General features: G+C 38.4%; 1 pseudogene; it reads right to left on the bottom strand.

The window, feature by feature from the left end:
- Nucleotides 1–16213: 16213 nt before the first annotated feature.
- Nucleotides 16214–16336, bottom strand: LOC145033036 (5S ribosomal RNA; annotated as a pseudogene).
- Nucleotides 16337–16891: the final 555 nt, after the last annotated feature.

Genomic DNA, 16891 nt, shown 5'->3' with positions numbered 1-16891 from the left:
GTAAAAGGAGTGTGGCTGGTCAAGGAGTGGGTGTGAGTGGTTGCTTGTATCATAAGCTAAAGAAAAGTCAACACTCCACCTTAATTACTCGAACCACTAAATCTTGGATAATATTTGTGTGACAACCCGAAATTTCCATTCTATACAAACAATATCACTTCAATAGAAGTTATAACAGTCATAGTCGATTTTCAGACTTTTCGTATAAGTTGGAGTAATTTAGGGTTTACACTTCAGTAAACATCAGGAGAGTGGATGCGCTACGGTTTTGTGCAACACTGTTTTTCCAACACTCGGATATATTAGAAATCATTTCCGCGATAAAAGTATTTTCTGTCAAAATATTTCAGGACTATAAATAGATTTCTGAACTAAATTCATTCATTATTCACATTTCCATCTAGAGAAAAGCCATTTTCTCTCTCACGGATCTATGGGTTTTCATCCCAAATCATGAGTCTACTTTCCTAAATGTGTTTTAATGCTTGTTATATGCTTTATAACATTGTTTATATGACAAATTTGTAAGATCCGGGAGTTTACCACCCAAGAACGTTCTTGGGGAGTAAACTCCAAAACGAAGCCTAAAGGCTATCTAGTCCCGTTTTCTTGTTAGGTAGCTAGTTAAGGACATTGTGTATAAACATTTGAGGCTAGAAATCATTCAAGAACACCAAGCTTTTGGAGTTTACGGCCCAAGAGTTTCTTGGACCGTAAACACCATTTTCAAGGGCCAAAGTGAGCCCTAAATCACCCCTAAGGCTTAAGACATTTACCCTCTAATGCTTGTCGCTAATTTGGACACCAAAACACTTCAAGATCATCCCTAAAAGGGAGTTTACGGCCAAGAAATACTCTTCAGCCGTAAACTCCAAGTGAAGGCACAAATGTGTGCCTAAAGTCCCCCTGTGACAACCTGAAATTTTCCATTCTAATCAAACCATTTCAATCCAATAAAAGTAGAGCAGTTACAATGAAAATTCAGGCTTAGAATATAAGTTTGGCAGTTTTAGGGTTTTACACCAAAAAGGGGTATTAGGAGAGTGGTTGCACTAGGATTTTGTGCAACACTGTAAATTCCATTACCCTAGATCATTAGAATCCATTCCGAGAATAGAAATATTTTCTGCCAAAACATTTCAGGACTATAAATAGAATTCTGAACCAAATTGGTTCATTAGTTGAATTCCATTTAGAGAAAAGCCCATTTCTCTCTCACAGATCTTCGGGTTTTCATCCCAGATTGTGAGTCTACTTTCGTAGATGTGTTTTAATACTTTTTATATGCTAAATAACATTGTTTACATGTCTAAAATACAAGATCCGGGAGTTTACCGCCCAAGAACGTTCTTGGGGAGTAAACTCCAAAATCAAGCCTAAAGGCCACCTAGTCCCATTTTCATGTTAGGCATCTAACTAAGGACTTTATGTATGAGCATTAGAGGCTAGAAACAAATCAAAACCAAGTAGTTTGAGGAGTTTACGGCCAAGGAACACCTCTTGGGCTGTAAACTCCAAGTAAAGGGCACAAATGAGTGCCTAATGTTCCTTTAGCCTTAGAACAAAAACCTAGAAGCCTTAAACTCATGATTTAGGCCAACAAAACAATTAGAAATCAATTCTAGAAGGGAGTTTACGGCCAAGTAGCTCCTTGGGCCGTAAACTCCAAGATTAAGTGCCAAAATCCCTTCAAACTCTTCCTAAGGCTTAGTCTTCATTTTAGGCAAATACCTTAAAGTGTTTAGGACCTAGAAAACTCATGAAAAGCTCAAGTGTTGAAGAGTTTACGGCCAAGAGTATTTCTTGGGCCATAAACCCTAGACACTTCCTTAGGCCAAGAGACTTTTAGGGCAAGTACCTAGATGAGTTTTGTACTAGTTAAAATTCTTAGAACCTCATGTGTGAGGGAGTTTACGGCCCAAAGAGTTCTATGGGCGTAAACTCCATCAAATGGTCGCATTTAGTGCCATAAACCTTCCTTAAGCCAATGGTTGAAGCCTAGACTTGTTCCTAGAAATGTTAGAGACTTGAAAGGACAATAAGAACCCTCCCAAGGGAGTTTACGACTGTAAACTCCAAGGGAAAATGGGTCTTTGGGCCGTAAACTCCCCAAAGGAGTCAATATGGTGCCCAAACACTTGTAAAGCCTTGAAACAATTCCCCTCTAAGGTTGTAGTACTTCTAAACTCCATTTAATGACTTGTTTGAGAGTTTACGGCCAGGAGCTTACTCCCCTGGGCCGTAAACTCTAATGAATATGGTCTTTTGACCTTAAACTTCCATTAGGGGCATTGCACTCCTTTATTGCAACCCATTAGCCTCCTAGCACTTGACCAAAAGTGTTGTCCTCGCGCTTAAATGTTTATACTTGTATGATTAGTGATTAAATCTCTAATTATTTATATACATATGTCTTCATATGTAATTAGGATCATTGTGTGTGTCTAAGTCTCCACTTGACACCAAGCACTTGTCCGATCCTTCCGTACGATAACAGCCCGTGCAATTCCAGTCACTTACTGCAGGTGAGTTCATACCCCTTAACTAAGGTTTTAAACTCTTTTTAAATGTTTTATTGGGGGGGGGGATACAAGTAGAATCATGCTACTTATTATGTCAATCACATGTGATTAGTAAGTAGGATTATATTACTTATTACATCAATCACATGTGATTAATATACAACATTCAAATGATTTGGCTACTCATTAGCCGTTTTACCAAACAATTTCCTTCAAATGACTTTTTATAAACATTTTAAATGTTTTAAACTCCTTTTTACACTGTACAGCTTACTCCGTGCGTCACCTTTCAAACTTATTTACATCTATGTTTCAAACAAATGTTTCCTTATACTTAAACTATTTTATTAAACTTATGCCTTCAAATTGTTTTATAGATTGACACCAAGTCGATCTTTTCTTAAAATAATACTTATATTTCAAATGTCTTACAAATCTTATTTATGCTTTTATATTATAAATTGCTTGCCTCTATATGTATAGTTATATAAGAAATGTTTAAAAGGCTTAGGAAGGCTATCCACCCTATTTCCTTTTCGCGCCTTGAGATGTGGTCTGGTGGGGTATTGGGTATTCGTCTGAAAGTCGTTTAAATATTAGTTATATATCATGTGTACATATATAGTCATAAAAGGTCCTTCCAGTTCATCCTATGCCCTTGGGTAGCAAGGGTATACATCCATGTCCATACGTACCATTTAGATTACTAGAAAGCTACCATATGGGTAGTTCAGGAAGATGCTAGAACAATTACTAGAACGAGATATCATATAAATGAGTCAGTTCATTCATGAGTCAATACCTTCTAGAACATTACAGTACATTACTATACTTGCTAGATAGAGAGAACACACATTACAGCTAGCACTTTTACATAAGTACATATACATGATTACTTTTACATGATTACAATTACATGAGTACATTTACATAAGTACATATACATGTTTACTTTTACATCATCATACTTATAAGAGCACTGTTACATAGATATATCAGGAGGAGTCCTATTACATTTTATATGTATCGACTCTGTTATCAAAACCCTCATTCTTATCTTTACCTTGTGATTTCAATCACATAACCGACGAGATAGATTGGGTTTATTATCGTAGTACCCAAGGATACAGTTGTGGGATTGACCATTCCTAAAATCTCTGTTAGCCACAGAGGTGAAAGTACATCCACGGATGTTAACGGTTGGTACCATTACAGGTATACGATTAAGGGATTAACTATTCCTATACCCAGCTGTTAGCAACAGAGGTAAGAGTACATCTACGGATGTCTTAAAGTTAACAATGATAGTTACCCTAGTACCAAAGGGTAATATTCAGGTTAGTTGTATTATTGCCTTTATTTTGTGACTCATTCACATAACCAATAAGGTGAATTATATGTAAGTATCTTAGTACCAAAGGATACAAATTCTTATAATGATAATAATAGTAACACAATTAGGTCTTAGTAGAAGACTACAATCAAAACAGTTAGGTCTTGGTAGAAGACTACATTCAGAACAGTTAGGTCTTGGTAGAAGATTACATTGAGAACAGTCAAGTCTTGGTAGAAGACTCCTTTTGTTACTAATAGGAATCATAGGGATTCTAGGGAACATCAAACATTTACAGTTATTCTACAAACATTTTCATACTTATTCGAGCTTTCTTTCAAAACAATGTCAAGTCTTGAAAATTATAAGTTTTACAAATTAAGACACAATAATACTTATGATCTCACCAGCTTCAAAGCTGATACTCTCTTTCAAAATTACTTGTATCCTCAGGTCGTCATAGACAGGTACCGATGCAAGGAGAAAGGAAGATGGTGTTTGTTCAAGAATTATCTTTCATTTTGATTTATGCTTTAGTGTTTATCAAAATTTGACAGAACACATTTGTATAATAATTATATTATTAATGGAATGGATGATGTTGTTGCTTGTTTACTACTTTACATTGTTGTTGATATTATACATGACGTCCTTCGCCCCAGAACGTTTCCGCCGTTCCTGGTTTTGGGGTGTGACACCCCTTTAGCCTAAATCAAAAACCTAGAAACTATCCTTTACGTGCAAGTGACTTAAAAGAATTAAAACATCCACCCCATAGGAGTTTACGGCCGTAAACTCTAGGGGTTAAGGTCTTTAGGCCGTAAACTCCTTTATGGAGCATGCTAGGGCCTTAAACTACTTCAAGGATTATTCCACAAATGCTAGGCTTATTCTATGATTAGTTTAGCACCTTAAAACACCCAAAACCACCAAGAGTGGAGTTCACGGCCATAAACTCAAGGAGTTTATGACTGTAAACTCCATGGTTGGGGTTTGTTGGGTGGTAAACTTTTATACAAGGTCCTTGGGAGCTTTTTAACCCTTTTGCATTGTCCCATATCAACTTAGATGCAACCATTAGGACCTATAACACTTATACAAAGTGTTTACATGTTCCTAAGTGTCCCAACTTATTTCATTAAGTTATTAATTTACTAATTAGTTATATATATGCTCATTATATGATAACTAGGCTCGTGCGTGTGAACAAGTCTCCGTTTGCCACCTAGCACGGTACCCGATACTTCAATCCAATCCACTCACCACAAGTGAGTTCATACCCCTTAAATTAACCTTTGAAATGCTTTTAAATGTTTTAAATACATTATGGGGGGGATACAAGTCAAACACTTACAGTTATTACATCAATCACATGTGATTACATTAATCACATGTGATTAATAACTAGAAAACCAATGATTTTATCACTGTTCAAACTGTTTATCAAACAGTTTCACTTCAAAATGTTTTACCATCTCTTTTTACTTATAAAATGCTTTTATTAAATTTCGTTTTACTTCTATTAAATTGCATGCCCATATATGTATACATATATAAGAAATGTTTAAAGGTCTTAGGAAGACTATCCACCCTATATCCTTTTCGCGCATTGAGATGTGGTTTGGTGGGATTTCGTGTAGTCGTCCTAAGGTTGTTTCAATATTAGTTATATATCAAATATACATATATAGACATAAAAGTACTTCCATATTCATACTTATCCGTACACCATCAGTAAGTTACCATCGGGGTAACATAGGATCATACTACTACAATTTCTAGATAAATGAGTCAGTTCATTCATGAGTTAATACTTAGTACTACGAGTACATATACAACTATACTAGAAAGAGAACATATACAACTATACTAGAAAGAAAACATATACAACTATACTAGACAGAGAACATATACAACTATACTAGAGAAAGAACATATACAACTATACTATAATAATTCATTTCATTACATATACAAGAATACATTAACAATTGTGATCCACTGTATCGGAGCATGCCTTAATTATCATGGCCCGAGTTGTATCCAGAATTCTCTTGGAGGGAGAGCGTGAGTTTGCATATAGATCTATACTGGATTGACTATCCTACACCTTGCTACTAGCTACAGCCGGTCCTGCAGGTCTGCGGGTGCAAAATGTCATTCCGTCATTACGACCATTCATATGTCGTTGTTACCAGTCGATAGTATGGTGCAATTTATCACATGATACCTAAATATAAATCCGGTTTAAGGTAGTTAGTACAGTAGTAGTTCCTATAATACAAAACTACAGTACTACAATGATTTACCCATCACATATTTTAGTGATAACCTCACTCAAACATTAATGTACAAACTATATTTCGTTAAATGATAGTTACACTTGGTAAATTAGACACTTTTACAACAAACGAGCATACAAAACAGTTAAGCCTTGGTAGAAGGCTACTTTAATAGAAAATATAGGTTTTTCTGAGAGATTCAAACTTTTACAAACAATTACAAACCTTTACATACATTTTACAAACTTATACTAGATACATGTTCAAACATTTTTGGATGACAAATACCGACACTAAAATACTTATGAACTCACCAGCTGTGACATCCCCAAAATCACGGCTAGAAAAGACCGGTTTTGTTTATACTTTATTTCAAAATCAGAGTTATGTTTTAACAAAAGGGTTGCGAAATTTGTCCCAAAACAATAATATGATAAAGATTTATCAAAAGCATTTCCATAGAAATGTGTTTCATTAAAAGACTCGGGATGTCATGTTTGTACAGATCAAAAGTATAAGCAGTACACTATAAGCCTTACTACATTATTTAATATCTACAGGTCTATATCCGTAATCCCTCGTCCAAAACATCACACCTATGCTCATGCGCCACTACCTGTAATACATAAAAACTGAGTGGGTCAGGCTTGGGAGCCTGGTGAGCACATAGGGTTTTCAACCCACAATAAATAAGTTTATTAATTTCATCAATCAACAATAACCCGATTACCCGTTCCCGTTATCCTCACTTTACGTCCCTAAACACCTATCACAAGGGACCTAGCCTAAGGATCATCATCGGGACGGACACTACTGCTAAGGGGATTCCTCAGTAATAAATGTCCTAATAGGTAAACATGTGGGGGATGGAGTACATATGGTGAGCACACAGTTCAAATAAACACCTACAGGTTGCGAGCCTGCTAGTGTTCTACTGGACTGTCTAGAATAGTCCGTGGTCGTCATCTATACTCCGCTAGATGACTGGATCATCAATAACATCTATAACGAGGCCTCTCATTATTTTATTTTGTTACACAGCAACTATTACATCTACCCATGTTTTACCCAACACATTTTGTAGATATAAAATACATATACAGTTTAAATCTTTGAAAACATGTATAAAACGTTCATCCAGCATATATAGCAAGTATTCAGATAATATGCACACATAGCACGTAATTTATATTAAATACTTCATATCTATGTGTAAGTTGAAAGTACCTATGCACTCACCTGATTAGGTGGTGACTCAGCACTCGGACAGCGCTTCGATACTCTCAAAATGATATTCCTTCGATAAAACCTAGTATTGATACCACTAGGGTTTAGTCTAATGATAACCGCGACAAATTAATTATCTGACTATTATTATTATTATATAAGCGTTAATAACACTCAATATAACTCATAATAATAGCCCAAATAATTATTTTAAGGACCTAATAACATTCCTATATTAAAACATAAGCTAAACTAAAGATAGGATAGGTACAACTCACTGACAGCGGGTTTTTCTCGAAAACCGGGATTCGCTGGAGCAGCATTCCCGAGCTGAAAGGCTCTTTTCTCGGGACTCCGGGAGCCTCGGGGCTTCCTTCGGGTGCTAGGGGGTTTACCTAGGCTTTTAGGGCGGTTAGGGAGCTTAGAGAGAGAGTTTAGAGAGAGAAAGTAGAGGGGTGAGGGGTGAGGAAATGAGGGAACCCGACACCTCTATTTATAGGGGTGGAATTGGATGGACTCGCCGAGTAGGGGGGACCTACTCGCCGAGTTGGTCCATGTGGTGGCCTTCTGGTGGTGCCACGTGTCCAATTCTGGTGGTGCCACATCACCCCATATCGCGTATCAGCCCTCAAACTTAGAAAAATCATAACTTTCGCATACGAGCTCTGTTTTCGATGTTCTTTATATCCACGCGTAGGTAAAATCAGGATCTACAACTTTCGTTTAGACTCCGTCGGCTAATTCTCGACCGATCTCAAATTTAACAGTAGGAGGCGTTTAGACTGTTAAATGACCGCGAAGAGTTCATAACTCCTTCATACGGACTCTGTTTTCATCTGTCTTGTTATCGTTGAGTTCCTATTAATGATATCTTCAACTCTCATTTAGTTCACGTAAGCCAAAAACCGCTCGAACTAAAATTCGAGTTTCAAGCCGTGCACTGCTAAGCCGAATCTTAGAAAAATCATAACTTCTTCATACGAAATCAGATTTGGGCGTTCTTTTTATCGATGTTCTTAGTTTAACATATTATACGACTTTTGTTTAGATTGCTAAGGCTAAAAGTCTTCTATCGTAAATTCACTATTTACGTCTCCCGGTGCCGTGCCGGTTTTGCCGTAAAACTTCGGCGGGCCATAACTTCTTCGTTATAGCTCGGATTTCAGCATTCTTTATATGTACGGAAACCTTGATACATATTCTACAAATTTATGTAGAGATATCGGGATTATCTCACACTTTAATTTTTGACGCTCATTTTTATTCTTTATTAATTATACATTTATAATTAAATAATAAACACATAAACACACATAATTCACATAATACTCAAATATTTCATATTTATTACTTCAAAATGAGTTACAATAGTTGACCTAGACTATTACATTGACAAAAATGCCTAGCCTTGAAAACCCGGGCGTTACACCAACTTAATGCTGATAAACTCTTTCAAAATAACTTGTATTCTCAGGTCATCAGTAGACAGGTACCGAGGCCAACTTTTGAGAAGATGGAGCGCATACAAGACTCATCTTATTATTTTGATATACATTATTTTTGGTGTCTATACTGTACAGAACACGCTTGTATTAAAATTATATATTTAATGCAATGGTTGATGTTGTTTGCTTATTTACATTTACTGTGTTGTGATACTTTACATGACGTCCTCCGCCCCAGAACGTTTCCGCCGTTCTTGGTTTTGGGGTGTGACAATTTGCATAAAAAACGTGATTAATTAAGACATATGGGTCTTAATATGTTAAAATAAAGTTTTGGGTGAAAATCCCGCCTTAAAATGATGAAAAACAGGCTTAAAATGCTAAAAATATTGAAAACCGGACACAAATTGTAAGTTTCCAAAATTATGGGCTGGAGGTTCGGTCCCAGCCTTAGAACCAAAGGTGGATGGGGGAACCGAAAGTAGGGTTCGGCCTTGGAAGAGGAACTGAGAGAATGGGAAGGTGAACCGAAGCTGCGAAGGGATGGGGCAAAAGTGAGGTTCGGTCATCAGGCGAGTTTCGGTTCTCAAGGGTTTCGGTGCTCACGGGTTTTGGTCCTCGGGCTTTCGGTTCTTAGGGGTCTCGGTTCTCAACTGCTTATTGGTTCCATGGGTTGCGGTTCTCTTAGGGTTCGAATCTTAGGTCCTAAGAGGGTTTCGGCTCCTAAGAGGAGTTACGGCTCCTTAAGACTATTTTACTCATTTTTACTCCGTTTTAAGTGGTTTTTGACCTGGTTAAGGGTCGGGATGACCCGAGTGATTATAAAAAGTTACAGGAACTCTTAAGAGAGATTTGGTAGAGAATTAAAATAGAGAGAGATAGAGAGAATACGATTGAGAGAGGTTTTGTTTGTGACATTTTTGAGTGTCCGGCTTTGGAATGCAAGGTCCGTAAACCCACTAAGCCATGTTTTAGTGTCCTACACACTCCCGATGAGTGTGTAATAGTGTTTTATCGCTTTGGTTCATTGTTTAACACTATCACGACTAAGGAAAATTAAACACACGAATATTCCAATTGATGTTTTCTCATTAAAATAACGAGTTGTTTAGTAATTACACAATGTCAACCCTAATATACAAGGGCTAATTGAGTCGTCTGGTTTGACTTGTTTACTTTGTTTGAATTTGACTTGACCCGAAATTGACTATTGTCAAAAGAACGGCGGAAACGTCTAGGGGCAGATAGAGTGACTTCATGTATAGTATCATCACAATTAAATACAAATAAATCATGGCATCACAAACATTCATACATTGAGAATACAAGTTTACATTGTTTACAAACCTTGTTTACTCAAAAGTTAAGTACAAATAATTGAAAAGTAGAAATCATGATGTAGAAATGCTTGCCCTCAAAATGATTTTGTAATACCTACTCACTGGTTTCCTGAAAATACAAGCAGTTTTGAAAAGTGTCAACAATAAAGTTGATGAGTTCATAAGCGTTTTTGTATGAATAAAATATGTAATGTTTACTTGTAAATGATAGCGTAAATTTTTCAAGAAAAATCCAATATTTTCTTAAGTGTAAAATGTAGTCTTAAAACCCTAAGGCCAAAATGTAAGTGGTGTCGTATTGTAAAGTAGTATCACATAGTTTTATATGTATTTTATAAAACTGGATGAAGATGCATTAGCCACGTAAACCAAATGATTGCTAATACCCAATTTGATTTATTATAACCATGCTTAATACAACTAGTGGCATGTACGACAGTCTTCAAGTGTCACAGTTGGTACACATTTGTTACCCTAGACTTCCGGTCTAACTCTAGCGAACAACTTAGGTGCGGGGTTATCAATCTCGTATAGATCTACACACAACAGTCTCGCTCTCCATCCAGGAGAGTCTGGTTATAATGCGGGACGTAAGGTGTACCGTAGGTAAAGTACATGAAGAGAGTGTGTCTCACAAACTGTACCAACGGTTTACGTGTAATGTAGTGTAATCCTTTTTGTATGTGAAAACATCTAGTTTATAGAGTGACATAATTGTAGTTCAGAACAATTATATGTATTAAGCTAGAAAAGCTAGTGTATATGACCCACAAATTGTATCCATTATATTTTAACTGAAAAAGTCACAGAGTAAAAGAAAAGTAAACCCATTTTTTCAAAGTTTATAACTTGGTTTAACCCAAAACAATAGTGTCTTAGAGTAGTTATAAAAAACTCATTCTTGATAGAAAAACTTCTTTTATCATAAAAGTCATTATTTTTCCCATGTGTACATGTAATATATTAAAACTTGTTTTTGTATAGTTATATGCCATAACTACTCCATATCATGCATGAAAGTTTAGAAATAACTAATAAAATCACATAACATGCACATATACAACATATAGATGAACACATATCACAACATTTTGTTATAACATAGTTTGGCTTGTATCCCCCCCGCCCCCCTCCCTAAAAAAACCATGAAAAATCTCAAAAAAAAAGTGTGGTATGAACTCACCTTGAGTAGTTTTTGTGTGGTTTGGTTGTAGTGATGAAGTGAAGATTTCAAGCCTAGACTCTTCGTTGAAGTGGATGAACTTCCTTGGAGACTAGCTTTATCCTTAGGGTTAAACACATTTTAATGTGTATATATAGAGTGAAATCAACATAGAAATGTACAAACTCACTAGTAATCTCGAAAACACTAACAAAGATCTAAGGATGTATTGAAAGATTTTTGGACTTGTAAGCATGGAAATTTCACTCTTGGGAGGAAATGAGGTTTTGATGGAAGTTTAAATTGGGAGTGGGGAAGATCCTAAGGGTGATTTTGTTCACTATATAAAGAAAAGTGATGATAAGATATTTACTTGGAAGCATGGAGGTTAAATCATTGTTATTTGGTGGATAATATGTGGTTTACCGTGATTGTATTGGAAATGGTTGAGAAATCACATCCTAAAGTCAACTTTTCTTGTCTTATCATGATCCTAGATCGTAAACCCTTTAAAAACTCAAGTATAACTGAAATCACATGTGATTTCGGTCCTAGGATGGACTTTACTTTTAGTTTTCGGTCCTAGGTCCCTTTCCATGGTGTTTTCAGCCTTAATAGACCCTTAGGGTGTGTTTTCGGTCCTTAGTAGATCCCTAGGATGTGTTTTCGGTTTTAGTGTTTTCTAGACATGTTGTTTTCAGCTTTAAATAATATAGATCACAAGTATGATGGCCTTAAACTCAAGAATTCAAGGTCCTTGCATAAATACATGTTGTTATGTTAAAACCATTTGATTCTTGTTTGATTTGCATGAACTTTTTAAGGCTTAATTCAACATGAATTCCAAGTGTATATTATCTTTAATCATACAAATGGTGTCCCCATGGCTTTCAGATAATATTATTGCATCAAGTTACATAGATATTTGTTGTGGGTATACTTATACACAAGACCCCTTAAACTTAGTTTGACCCACCATTTTCTAGTTGTCACACATACCCACTAATAAGGTTGCTAAAACACCCTCTGAGATATAGAGTGGGACTCGTCCTTCTCTAGCACATATAAAATTTTAGGGGTTTGAAGCTTTTGTTCATTATGAAGAAAATGATAAGGTTGAGCCCAGATCAGAGAAATGTTATTTCACTGGTTATCCACAAAAGTCCTTTGGATACTTATTCCTCGAAAGGGATCTCATTTCCAAAAAGGAAAGTAGTAGCCAAATTGACCTAAAATAACTTCATGAGTCAAGTGAAAAACAACCTTTTGTGGACACTAGCACTCAAACTGAGGTGCCATAACCTATTAAGGAACCTCAACCTGAGGCAGAGTAGCTTGTTGAACAAAATGATATATCTCCACTTCCCCTTCGCAAATCCAATAAAGTTCGTCTTCCTCCTAAGTTCTATGGTTTACATATGAGCACAGAAGGATACGTATTGATCAGTGATATGTGAAGATAGTGCACTTTGTACCGTAGAGGTAGTGCCTCCAAATTCTAGTGCAAACACGATTGCTCCCAGCTCAAGATCATGCATGGTGTAGTTCACTTCGTGCTTCTTTAGTTGTCTTGCGCGTAGGCTATGACCTTTCCTCACTGTATTAGTATATAGCCTAATCCTTGACTCGATGCGTGACAATAGACCATGAAGTCTTTTGTCCCTTCTGGTAGAGACAAAAATGAAGTGCTGCATAGAGCGTGTTTCAAGGTTTGGAAGGCAGCCTCTTGTTTCTTCTCCTAGATGAAGGGTACACCTTTATGAGTTAGGGCGGTGAGTGGCTTGACAATCTTGGAGAAATTCTATATGAACCTCCTGTAGTAACCAGTGAAGCCTAAGAATTGTCTGATCTCCGTTGGGTTTCTAGGGGTTGCCCAGCCTTCGATTGATTTGATTTTTGAAGGGTCCACATGTATCCCTTATTCACTGACCACGTGACCTAAGAATTCCACCCTTCGGATCCAGAACTCGCATTTGGAGAATTTCTCATACAGCTTCTCCACCGTTAATGTTCCAAGAACTTGTCACAGATGTTGACTGTGTTCTTCTTTACTTCGTGAATAGACCAATATATCATCGATAAATACTATCACAAATTTGTCAAAGTAGGGTCCGCAGACTCGATTCATCAGGTCCATAAATGTTGCGGGTGCATTTTTTAGTCTGAAGGACATCACTACGAATTCATAGTGTTGATAGCGAGTTCATAAGGCAGTCTTGGGGATATCTTCCTCTCATACCCGTAGTCGGTGGCACCCAGATCTTAAATATATCTTTGAAAAGTAGCTTGCCCCTTGCAACCGGTCGAATAGGTCGTCAATCCGGGGAAGAGGATATTGGTTTTTGATGGTGAACTTGTTTAGTTCTTGGTAATCGATGCACATGTGAAACGACCTATCCTTCTTCTTTACAAATAAGACTAGAGCTCCCCAAGGTGAGAAGCTTGGCCTTATGAATCCCTTGTCCAATAATTCACTCAATTGAATGGAGAGTTCTTGCATCTCATCATGAGCTAGTCGATACAACGACTTGGCTGTTAGCGTGGCTCCGGATATCAAGTCGATTCTGAATTTGACTTGTCTTTCAGCTAGCACTGCCGGAAGATTCTCAGGAAATATGTCGGGTAAGTTGCAGACTTCCGAGATGTCATTGATGTTCTTTTCTTCCTTCTTCTTCTCGATAATGTGAGTTACTAAGGCATGGTTCTTCTTGTGTAGACAATTATGGGCCTTAATACATGAGATGAGGCGAAGATTTGTATCGGGTTTGTCACCGTATATGACCAAGGTTTCATTGTTTGGAAGGTGAAGGCGAACAACCTTCTCGTAACACATAATACCGGCATGGTGGGGACTTAGCCAGTCCATGCTGATGATCACATCAAAACTCCTTATGGTAACCGACATTAAGTTGATTTGGAAGGAGTGGTTATTCAAAGTTAGTGTGCACCATATGAATACATTGTTTGTTGTTTTGGTTTTCCGTTAGCCATTTCTATGATAAATGTTTCATTTAGTGTTTGAGGGTTTTGTTTGAGTAGATGCTTAGACTTATGACTCACAAAGCTTCTCTCCGCCCCTCTATCTAATAGTATGCATGCATAAATGTTATTGAGGAGGAACGTACTAGTGACCATTGCAGGATCCTTCATTGCCTCCTTATGTCCAATTACTAGGACTCTTCCTGTTCCCCTAGAGTTCTTGTTGTTGGCATTTGGATAGTTTCTCTTCTAGTGGCCTATTTCCCCACAACCATAGCACGCTTGACTAATCCCAGTATTGGGAGTTTGGGTGGCTAGTTGTGCGGATGCCTTGCAGTATCGGGCATTATTCCCCTTCTTGTTGCAGGTTGTGCAGTACAACTCTCGGCAGACACCATTGTGGTGAAAAGGGAATTTGTTACACTTTGGGAGATTACCGACATATTGCTTGGTAGTTGCTGGTGCGGCAGGGGTTGTAGCAGCATGAACCGCCACGACCTGTTGTTTCTTGGAGGGTCTGTTGGTTGGCTTTTCTTCTTGTTTCCAAACTTCCTCATATTGGCACTCTCTTTCCTCTATTCGGGTATGGGAGTCATCACACCTTGTCGAACTCCATGATCAATGAGCTTTTGAGCAAGGTGCTTGGCGCTGTCGAAAGTTGTTGGGTTTACAGCAATTACATTCCCTTGATTTCGGGGAGATAGCCCCCAAATAAAGTGTTCTATTTTCTTGCTCTCTATAGTGATCATTCTGGGGCATAGGATTGCCAAATCACTAAATCTAGTGGTGTAGGCTTCGATGTCAGAGTTGTTCATTGTGAGGTCCCAAAACTCCAACTCTAGCTTATGTACCCTGCCCCTTGAGTAGTACTCTTCACGCCTCATGACTTTGAGGTCATCCCAACTCATCGATTTTGCCACTGGGAGCGTTATGGCTTTGATGTGGCCATTCCATCATGAAAGATCCCTATCGAAATGAGTACAAGCTGTAAATTTTACTTTGCTTTCCTCAGAGCAGTCACAAATTTCAAACACTAACTCCAACTTCTTGAACCATCGCATCAAAGAAATGGTGGCACCAGTTCTGTTGAAGGGCTTGGGCCTGCAGTTTGCTTTCCTCAAGGAAGGCGCATACTTCCCTTAGATGCCCTTAGTTTTCACTTTGATTGAAACTCTTCATACCATTTTCGGCTCCATTGTTGCTACTGCTGATTTGAGCTACCAAAATAGCCACAACAATGGTCGATGCAACTTGGAATACTGTAGTGTCCATTTGTGGGGGAGGTGGCATTGGTGGTGGTGTCGATGTATTGTTCTTGTGCCTATTGTTTCTTCGGGGCGTCATTTTCTGCCACAAGGTGGAATGAAAATTAGTTTTTGATATGGGTTATGGTTTGGACACTAATAATATAGAACACTTGCTCTTGTGCCTATTGTTTCTTCGGGGTGTCATTTTCTGCCACAAGGTGGAATGAAAATTAGTTTTTGATATGGTTTATGGTTTGGACACTAATAATATAGAACACTTGCTTGTATCGAATTGAGTTGTTATTGTGGGTTGCTTTGTAACATCCCCCTCTGGCACGTATCACAATATTGTCCGCTTTGGGCCACTTGGCACGAGGACTTCCCAGGGGGTCACCCATCCTGGTACTACTCCCGCCCGAGCATGCTTAACTGCAGAGTTCTTATGGGATCTACTGCCCTCACGGCTTTAAAACGCGTTGATATAGGGAAGGTATCTACACCTCTTATAAGGAATGGTTAGTTCTCCTTCCCAATCGATGTGGGATCAGATCTAACCCACTTTCACCCCCCCATTATAGGGTTCGACGTCCCCGTCGAACACATCGACCCGTGCCCTGGCTCTGATACCATTTGTAACATCCTCCTCTGGCACGTATCACAATATTGTCCGCTTTGGGCCACTCGGCACGAGGACTTCCCAGGGGGTCACCCATCCTGGTACTACTCCCGCCCGAGCACGTTTAACTGCAGAGTTCTTATGGGATCTGTTGTAGAGTTAAGCGTGCTCGGGCAGGAGTAGTAGCAGGATGGGTGACCCCCTGGGAAGTCCTCGTGCCGAGTGGCCCAAAGCGGACAATATTGTAATATGTGCCAGAGGGAGATGTTACAAATGGTATCAGAGCTAGGGCACGGGTAGATGTGTTCGACGGGGACGTCGAACCCTATAATGGGGGGTGAAAGTGAGTTAGATCTGATCCCACATCGGTTGGGAAGGAGAACTAAGCATTCCTTATAAGAGTTGTGGATACCTTCCCTAACACAACGCGTTTTAAATCCGTGAGGGCAGCAGATCCCATAAGAACTCTGCAGTTAAGCGTGCTCGGGCGGGAGTAGTACCAGGATGGGTGAACCCCTGGGAAGTCCTCGTGCCGAGTGGCCCAAAGCGGACAATATTGTGATACGTGCCAGAAGGGGATGTTAAAAATGGTATCAGAGCCAGGGTACGGGTCAATGTGTTCGATGGGGACGTCGAATCCTTTAATGGGGGGTGAAAGTGGGTTAGATCTGTTCCCACATCGGTTGGGAAGGAGAACTAAACATTCCTTATAAGGGGTGTGGATACCTTCCCTATCAC

Source organism: Lactuca saligna, chromosome 2, assembly GCF_052625555.1.
Source record: "Lactuca saligna cultivar CGN05327 chromosome 2, ASM5262555v1, whole genome shotgun sequence".
In the NCBI taxonomy this organism is placed as follows: domain Eukaryota; kingdom Viridiplantae; phylum Streptophyta; class Magnoliopsida; order Asterales; family Asteraceae; genus Lactuca; species Lactuca saligna.
Note: the sequence above shows the minus strand (reverse complement) of the source record. Positions and strands in the feature narration are given on the sequence as shown.